The sequence below is a fragment of the Aegilops tauschii genome, chromosome 2, assembly GCF_002575655.3.
Source record: "Aegilops tauschii subsp. strangulata cultivar AL8/78 chromosome 2, Aet v6.0, whole genome shotgun sequence".
Lineage (NCBI taxonomy): Eukaryota > Viridiplantae > Streptophyta > Magnoliopsida > Poales > Poaceae > Aegilops > Aegilops tauschii.
The window spans coordinates 457,875,038-457,884,993 of record NC_053036.3 but is presented as its reverse complement, the minus strand read 5'-3'; the positions used below and the strand labels follow the sequence as shown (position 1 = coordinate 457,884,993).

At 50.2% G+C, this 9,956-nt stretch overlaps 1 long non-coding RNA gene across 2 annotated transcripts; it reads right to left on the bottom strand.

The window, feature by feature from the left end:
• Positions 1-3,789: 3,789 nt before the first annotated feature.
• Positions 3,790-7,786, bottom strand: LOC109778486 (uncharacterized). Of its 2 annotated transcripts, none has more exons than XR_005768736.3 (3): positions 7,244-7,786; positions 6,520-6,656; positions 3,790-6,160 (listed from the first exon to the last, which is right to left on the bottom strand). It is a non-coding gene; the product is annotated as an uncharacterized lncRNA (long non-coding RNA). The 2 variants fall into 2 exon arrangements; XR_006670378.2 differs by having other exon boundaries at positions 3,790-4,725.
• Between the last annotated feature and the right edge of the window lie 2,170 nt (positions 7,787-9,956).

Here is a 9,956-nt window from a genome sequence, read left to right as displayed (position 1 = left end):
ATATCTTTCTGTAAGAGATTAGTCAGAGGCCTAGAAATTTTTGAGAAGTCCTTAATGAACCTCCTATAAAAACCGGCATGACCAAGAAAACTTCTTATACCTTTAATGTCCTTGGGACATGGCATCTTTTCAATAGCATCAACTTTAGCTTTATAAACTTCAATATCTCTTTCAGAAATTTTATGTCCCAAGACAATTACTTCATTAACCATAAAGTGGCACTTCTCCCAATTCAAGACAAGATTAGTTTCTTCACATCTCTGCAAAACTCGATCAAGGTTGCTCAAGCAATCATCAAAAGAAGTTCCATATACGGAGAAATCATCCATGAAAACCTCAACATTCTTTTCACAAAAATCAGAGAATATAGTCATCATGCATCTTTGAAAGGTAGCAGGTGCATCATGCATCATTCATAAACAATAGGAACCGACATGGGATTGAGAGCTCCACATCAGTGTGTGTGTGTTGGGGGGGGGGCAGGGACCTATTGTTTGCCCCACTTGAGTGAGGGGGCACCGCGGATACTGTACCTCCCACAATGGGTGGGAGCTTTTGGGCGTTGTGTTATTTGGAAGAAGATCGGTTTGATTCTGAAGATGTGGGAGTTCTAGCTGCTGTTGTTCGTCGACCTACTACTTTTGGGAAGAAGACAAAGAAGGAAGAAGACAAGAAAGAAGAAGAAGAAGAAGAAGAAAGAAGAAGAAGAAGAAAGAAGAAAGAAGAAAGAAGAAGAAGAAGAAGAAGAAGAAGAAGAAGAAGAAAGAAGAAAGAAGAAAGAAGAAGAAGATAGCAATCTGAAGCGGAATAGAGACAGGGACCGATGCCATAATTCAGGTATGTGCATTCACATGCGGTTCGCAGGAGTGTATCGCTGATTATTCACTGTCAGGATTCAGTTAGTAGATGTAGTAATTGGTTTCAGAAATCCAGGGGGGAAATATACAGTACAAAAAAAAGACACATCCGTGACATTTTGGCCCGAACGAATTTTTTTCTGTCATGCTTATGACAATTCTATGACGATAATTGTGACAAAACCCGGTATCCTCATAGATGTGGTGGGCTCCTACTTCTATGACAAAAAATCATGACAGAAAATGGGCTTTTCGTCCTGGGCGGGCTGGAGACGCAGCTGCATGACATTCTTTGTGCCGATGACGGAAAAACCCGTAGTAGAAGCGAGGGCGAGGAAAATATTGGGGAGTTCCCGGTTACGGTGGGTGGTCGGGGGCCGAGCAATGCACGTTTCTCTCGTACACGTACGCGCGTGGGTGCGAGGCGTTGGGCTCTAGCTGAACCTGAGCGAGGCGTTCGCCTACTAAACCCGAGCGATTGCACTGCAGGCTACACGTTACTGAACCCGAGCGATCGATTGATCTAGCTGTTAACTGAAGCCGATCGAGCGATTCCTTCGCTACTGCTGCTAACTGAAGCCGATCGAACCTGCTGCCTCCTTCCCTTGATGAACAGCGAGCGTTGTTGGGGGGGGGGGGTGGATGAACAGTTCTCGGTGGTGGGCTGGATGAACAGGACCCCGTGGTAGTAGAGGCCGTTGCCGCTGGATGAACAGGACCCCGATCGAGCCGGTTGGGGGTGGATAAACAGGACCCCGTGGAGGGCTGAATGAACAGGACCCCATGGAGGGCTGGTTGAACAGTAGCTGATGGAGGGCTGGATGAACAGTAGGCCGTGGAGGGGTGGTTGAACAGGACCCCGTGGAGTGGGCTGGTTGAACAGTAGCCAGTGGAGGAGCGGTGGAGGCTAGATGAACAGGAGCCCGTGGATGAACAGTCACAGATGGAGGCTGGAGGAGGTCAATGGTGGATGAACAGTAGCCCGTGGAGGCTGGAGGAGGTCGACGGTGGAGATGAACAGTAGCCCATGCAGTCCCGTTTTGCGGTACGCCACACCCCCTCCCGATGAAGAGGACCCCCATTTCGACCGTAGCGCTCCAACACAAGTCCGTTTCCTCCGTTTTGCGGTACGCCACAACCCTCCCGATCAACAGGACCCCGTTTCGACCGTAGGAGGTCCAAGAGAAGTCCGTTCATCCGTTTTGCGGTACACCACACCCCTCGGTGAATAGGATCCCGTTTCGACCGTAGGCGGTCGAACACAAGGCCGTTTCCTCCGTTCCGCGGTACGCCAGGCCTCGTTTCGATTGACTGTTCCGTCCAAACCGGTTGGTTCCCGATGAACACGACGCATTCCGTTCCAACCCAGCCGGTTGGATGCCGATGAACACGACGACGCATTCCGTTCTGACCCAGCCGGTTGGCTGCCGATGAACAGGACGCCGTCGCTGCCTCTCCATGTACACGAGCCCTGGCCGTACGTATGCGCGAGTAGGCGTTTGAGACCCCGCCCGTATGTACGTACTTGGCCGTATTTACTTTCTTGCACCCTGGCTGTACGTACGTGTACATGCTACGTGTGCGCCTCTACTACGACATGTGCCCTTCCTTACTCGGCCATGGTTCATCGCTGCAGCCTGCAGACAGACCGATCGTATGTACGTACACATTCGCGACTAGAATGAAAACGCTACGTACGCTTCGACCAGGTGGGTCTCGACTGTCAGGGAGGATAAGGAGGCACTTCCTTGCATGCAAAGATGTAACTGGTGGGTCCCAGCAGTCAGGGGGAAACGTTTTTTCCGCGAAATACGGTGGCCCGTCCGGTGAGTCCCTGTTCTCAGGTGAAGGAATCATTATTTTGCATGTAACTAGTAAAAGGGCCCGTGCGTTGCAACCTATCAATGTTTCCACTTCTCTGCACCATTATTGTTGATGATGGTCATGTTGTCCACCTATTCACGACGGAAGTGATCTATCCCAAGGCGATGAGGTTGTTCATCACACTCCAGCAAGCCACTTTCACCAGTCCCTCCCTGCACCGTATTATAGTTTTGCGGACTTGTAGTGATGGTGGGCGCCACCCCTGTCTCATCTACACATGGTGCATGCACCATCTCTGAACTCCCAGGGCGATGAGGTTGTTCATCTACACATAGCTGACGGGTTCAAGACTGCAGAGGCGAGTTTTGATCATGGTACATTCAGTTCTGAATTAATAGGCCATCGCTACATCCACTTCTGCAGTTCTGAACGTTGCTGGCTGACTCCTGCGGCTGTCGCGTTGTCCGCGAAAAGTCAAGTGGCGCGGGGCAGGTAACCGCGGTGGCCGCCAAAAAGGCTGGCTCCCACTTTAGTGTTTGCCGGGCAGTCGCATACTCGCATCCGCCCCGCCTGCAACCTGACCTTCAGGCTTATTCAATGAGATTGCATTTCAGACGCAATCTGAAATTTGTTTGGTTTTCAGCACCGGAACCGGGACAACACACGTCCGGGCTTCCGGATGCGCTCCACCTGTTGCGCCAACCAAAATGCCCGCTGGTTCCGCCTCGCCTTTACCTCGCTTGCTTCCCCTCCACCTTGTGGTTCAATGTGGGCAGCCTCTTGGTCAAGCTGTTCTTTGCCCGCGCCTTCTCGGCCTGCACCTGAAATAAAATTTGGACAATTACAGCCAGCTGAGATTTGTTCATAGTTTTGTCTGGACAGTCCAACAAGTTAAGGAATTCAGATGGCTGCTGACCTCTGCATTCATCTTGGCTTTGAGTTTGGATTTCTGGCAGTTCCCTACTCCTGTATCGTCACGTCCTTCCATTGATATATCAGCCATCATGACCAAAACAACCTAAGATTCAGAAGAAAATGCGGTTTTTTGAGTGAAACAATTAGGCACAAAAACCATGAGAAATATGTGGAAATTTTGTTCGTGCCTTTATGCGAGTTTACACTTCTTGGACTCTGCCCATGTCGCAGCTCGATCTTCGAACTCCTTCGCCTCCTCTTCTTTGCCGGCGCTCTTCTCCGGTCTTGGTACGGATGTGATCCTCCTTGCTGGCCCAGGACGTAATGCTCATCTTGCCCAGCTGCAGCCCGAGCGCGGCGATCTCCCGGCGTGTCCTGACCTGCAGTTGCCTCTCTGACGCGGACAGCAAGGCCGGCACCGAGCAGAGCGGGCTGAGGGATGGTGTGTTGGCGCCGGCCGGAGTACCACTCCTCGAATGCTCCTGGCTGGCGATTGGCGTTATCTCAGTGCCTCCTACGCCCCCACATCGACACTGATGATGACAACTGCGCTACCGCCACCCCCGGGGCGCCCACCTGGGTGTGGAACTTCGTGTCGATTCGACCGAAGTTTTCCTCTGCTGGAGATAGTCTACTTGGGAGGTTACATTCTGTGCGCTATCCTCCAATCGACAAGAGTGAATCATTTCAGTTCATAGATAATCAATGAACCAACAAATATAAATTCATGCAAAATAGAAAGGAACAACTCTTAATCCATCTTAAGTAATTCTACAGCCAGCACAAATGAGAACAGAACTTATCGCTATGAATTCAGAGAAGAAGCACATACAAATTGCAACCAAACATAACCGGAAACTGTACATCAGCCATAAATATTGGTCGCAAACCAAACAAACAAGCATACTTTGCCAGATGATAACCAAATAAACAGCAAAAGGAGGCACAAGTTGAAGGCGGGACAGAGCATCTATAAATACATGTATTACGGTCTTGGAGCCAACAAACGATTCAATCTTCTCCATAGTCTGAAAGGGCTCCAGATCATACTACATAATATGCCTTCATGCTCCAGGATTAACAAAGTGAGGGTTGGATTAGGAGGTAGTATAACTGCACAAAGATCAACCTACATTGCACAATAGTTATAGATTCAGTATAACTGCACTGTAGCCATAGGTTCCAGTAGTTATAGGATTAGAAGGCAGTATAGATGAACCTAAATTGCACAGTATAACTACACCAAGATGATCCTGCCTGCTCCAGTATAACTGCACTGTAGTTATATGGCGCAATATCATCTTTACTATTCGAGATTCACTCTCTTCATTCAGAATCATGACCTATGTTCAGAAAACACAAATGAAAGGTTGAACGAAGATGTATTTCTCACTAAACAAAAATACCAAGACATCTTATCCACATAAACCAGCACTATATTCTGCAGAAAGAAATCGACCATTCCAGTTGAAACAATGCTTTGAAAATGGACCTTTTGTCCGGTTGCTGCAAAAATGACAACCAATTTGTTGCCCTTTGGGTGAGCATCTACCTTGATTACCCATAAATTTTTACTTGTTCAAGTCAGTCCCAAAACCAGTAGATTATCCACTCTAAATCGGCCTGTTACCAATCGGCATACAAACGTTTGATGTTTATCAGACCACAACACCAAAGCAATCTTCATACAATTACTTGATGCTTGTAGCTAGCAGCAATGCTGTTCATGGACATTCACCTGCTCTAGCTACCACAATCTGTACTGAATTCACCTTAAAACACACAATGTGAAGCAATATATAGACAAGTTAACCTATAATCTAATTGTTTTGTAGAACAAATCAACTACTAATCACTAAAGCAAATCTGTGAACAAGCACAGTTCTGAATTCTTTATGGGCTTATTTCTCTCCAAAATTTAAGAGCCTTGTGAAAATTCCCATCACATAAAATTGAACCACTCACATTTTTCTCTATGCACTCTGCATAGACAATCTGTCCACTGCCAATAGCAATTCATGTACACAAAATAGCTCTTCCTGAACCCGCGAAAGCCACAATATACATTAGGGATGCAGGCGAACTCACTCACAAATAGCTACTATAAGGCTACTGAATATCACTCACATGAGTTTGTTTCTTCTGGACAAACACCGAGGTAGAATAGTTTCACATAATATCCATTGAATATCTTATGAGATAGAAGTCTCGACTCTCCTAAAATGAATAGTTGTGCCACACCAATTAAATTGAAGTGCGATATAGTACAAATTTGTTTGACTAAAGAACGATCCCCAATAGCTGTGCGATATAGTACAAAATAGTTGTGCCACACCAAGCTGTTCTCTTTCAAAGTGAACCTCCAAATAAGAGGACTGGAAAACTCTTGTCCCTCATTCACAATGCTGCTGTTGTTATCTAGACGGCTTTTCAGGACTCACAATATAGCACGGTGCAAAGGGGCTGGTAGGCCTTGATCTTGCCGACAACCTACTATGAGGTTCTAACCACGGCCTTCTCAAAAATAAAGCTCCCATCTATATCAAGAATGGAAGGTAGAAATCCTAGACAGACATAGTATAAAAGATCATCTTAGCCAAGTCATTATGCCAATTTCTGAATGCAATGTTTGCGTTATGGATAATTGTATTTACAGGGAGCTAGAAGCATCATATCGGTGAACTGTGTACATCTTTGTAGTAGCATAGAGCACTGGAATGAAAACCAGAATTATGTATATTGGTGTTATTGAACTACTTTCAAGGGAAACTCGGGCATCAGCATTAGCATATGAGCCTATTCTTTGTTCAGAAAATGATGTAAGTTTTGCATAGGGTTGCATAAGAAAACAACACATTATTAGCTCTGTTCGCATGCCACACTGAAATTGCAGAAATAGATAAGAGCCTCAGTAGCTACCTACCTTTGCATATGGATCACCAGATTGTTGATGCAGGAGGGGCAGTGACGCTGAACCCAGCGCAGCAATCCTTCTTGCAAGGGCATCTAATGGAACATTTAACCAGATAGTGAGTCCTTTCTTCAGATAACTCCTGCAAACTTCACAAAATAAAATTAGTAAGCATTGCCTTAAAGACCAACTCAGGCTAGATGGGCAAAGCTGAGTGAGGTTTCCGGCGATTACGACCAACACAACGCGCACCACCGGAACACCAATCACGAGCGGGGTTGTTCCAGCAAGATAGAGAGGGAAACCAGAGTAAGCTATGTATGCAGATTATTATTTTTAGTTTGAACCACTTACACATAAATCATCCTAAGTGTGCTGATGCTAGTGCACACACGAAATATCCATTGGGCACATATTGAATGTAGTTGTATGTTAAAATTTCAGGACACCACTGGGAGTAGATAATAGACAACAGACGATTTAGTGTCATACTTCAGTTGGCTCATAGTTGGACAAACTGAGATCAAAACAGTGAAGGTGGTGATGCTGAGTCATATCCCTTTGATGGCTCCATCTCATGCAAGTGAGGAAATAAATTCATTCATGTGACATATCCAATTGAAACATTTTGATAGCTCAACTTAAATAGTCATACATTTATCTAAGAATCACTTATAAAGGCCTATAAAACAACCTCCAAATATTCAGAAAGCAAAATGTGCCAAAAATTTGTTACCTGACGTCCTGACCACCAACAATTGAGCACAATATCTGATCCCTCTTGATCTTCTCAGCCTCTGCCCTCTTATCAGCGATTGATTCTCGTAGCCCAACAATTCTCTGAGCCACTAAACGTAGCGGTTGTCCAGTAGCCGCAGCTGGTGCACGTCCTCCAGCTTCCGGGCAATCTTCTCCTCCCAACGACCGCCGCCTTCTTCATCTCTGCAAGTTTCATCCCATGTGGCTGTTGTGTCCTAGGCGTCGCCATCATCTTCGCCGCCGGAGCCGGGCAGCTCGAGAGAGCCGAATTAAGTGATTGGTGGCACAACAGGATAGGCGCCCCTGTGTGGAACCACCCGACTCTGGAACCGACAACCAGAGCTCCGACGACAGGCGCCCGCCACGGCAAGACGCTGGGCTGAGCAGCAGCATACTCTCGCAGGGCGCGGCCACCACCAGGATCGCATTAGACTCAGAGAAGTCGGTCAGGGTGGAGGACTATCCGTAGAGCTGCAGGACGCGGCATCGTCCGGAGCGGAAGGGCAGAAGGAGGCGCGTGCGGGCGTCGGGTACCCCTACTCTGTCGGCGTTCTGGAACGGGGTCCCCAAACTTGCCTGCCTGCGGTTCACAGTGTGGCTATGCCTCGCCGGGGGCCAAGCCTCGCGGGGCGGACGACGCAGGACCTTTTCCGGAGTGGCCTTTCCAAGCAGGCTCGTGAGGAGCGGAGATATCAAGGCGGGGCAAACCTCGCGAGGCTCGCGTGACGTGAGCCGTGACGATCAACCCCAGGCGGGCGCCAGCGCGCGCAGCGTCCTTGTTTCCTCTTTGGTGCTAAGGAGGCAGGTGCAGGTGCGGGGTACCGAGCCATCAGGCAAAGGTTTTCATATCGGTGCAACAAGACCAAGACCAACAGGACGGCAAGACGGAGGTCACCATGAAGCCCAAGACAGCGTCACCACCAGAACCTTTTGCAGGCGAAGACCACCTTTGTCGATAGCTTGTACTACCTGTCCCCTTTCAAATTGCCCACCGTTGTTGGCTCCCTTCCCGCTCAATATTTGGGGAGAGGATCATGGCCTATATAGTAGAGCTAGCCATCACCGTAGGAGGCATCTCATCTAGAACTCATTCAGAGCCAACCCCTCGCCTCACACCAAGCACAAGAACACCTCAACCTCAGGAGGCTGTTCTTCCCCTTGTACTGTTCATCATCAGCCCAAGAGCTCCACCATCACCACCACCACACTGGAGTAGGGTATTACACCACAATGGTGGCCCGAACCAGTATAAATCTCGTGTCTTTCTGTGTTGCGAGTTCGTCGAGTTCGTCCGCGAGATTTTAGCGAGTTAGGGCGTAGATCGGTAGAGGGGGAAAGAACTTCGCGCGCACCCCAGAGTTCGAACCTTAAGGGTTTTGCCGGAACCCCAGATCCGACACTTGGCGCGCCAGGTAGGGGTGCGTCGTAGCTTCTCCTCCGTCGATCTGCACTTCGCCCTCATGGCAGGCGCCCCGCCACCGGCTCCAACGGCCGGTGCTGACGACGGGGCCAGGGGGCTCCGAGCCCTGGCCCCCGCCCTTCGGCAGGTGCGATGGCCACCCAAGTTCAGGCTGGAGATGCCGCCACGCTACGACGGCGCGGCGGACTCGTCAGCGTTCCTGCTGGCGTACGAGGAGGCCGTCCTCGAGGCTGGGGGCAACGACAAGGTCATGGCCAACTGGTTCCCCATGGCCCTCGCCGGCGAGCCAGGCGCCTGGCTGCTCAACCTCCCTGGATCCACGGTGGCATCCTGGGGGGAACTCCGCGACCTCTTCACTGCTTGCTACGCGGTGCCGGCACACCACGCAGTCGCGGCCCTGCTGGGCGGCTCTCAAGCGCCGCCTTCAGATCGCCACATCAAGCCGTTCCTCCGTCAGATCGGTGCCGCTTCCAAGCGCCCGGGGGCTCCGCCGGGTTGGGCTGCGCCAGAGGCCGACCTCACTTTCGGCTCAGAAGACCACCCTAACTCTACCACCGGCTCGGGCAGGCTCCCAATGCTCTGCACGCCCACCATCTGCAACGTGGCTGTTACCAAGACCCTCATCGATGGCGGTGCAGGCCTCAACTTGCTCTCCGTAGAGGCCTTCAGCCTCCTCGATGTGCCACTCGAGCGGCTCAGTCTCAGCAAGCCTATCTCAGGAGTGGGTGGCGCCATTGCCCGCTCTCTGGGACAGATCCACCTCCCCGTCACCTTCGGCACGCGCGACAACTACCGCACCGAGCTGGTCGACTTCGACATCGCCCGCATCAGCCTCCCGTACAACGCTATCCTCGGGTACACAGCTCTGGCCCAGTTCATGGCAGCGACTCATCCGACTTATAACCTCATGAAGATGCCTGGAAGCAAAGGTGTCCTCACCATCAAGGGGGACACCAAGGAGGCCGTGAAGGCACTCAAGCTTGCCTTCAAGACCGCAGCGGCGGCGCAGCCCGCTGACGCCGATACCCCCGAGGCCAAGGAGGCCGCGCCTACCAAGAAGAAGCAGCTGTTCACCCAAGACAAGGCAGAAACCAAGTAGGCGCCGGTCGACGAGGACGGGTCCTCAGGAGCCACCTTCACCATAGGTGCCGGCCTCGATTCCATCCAAGAAGGGGCGTTGGTGAAGTTCTTACGCGCAAACAAGGATATATTCGCATGGGAGCCCAATCAGCTGGTGGGGGTTCCGAGAGAGGGGATTTAGCATCACTTA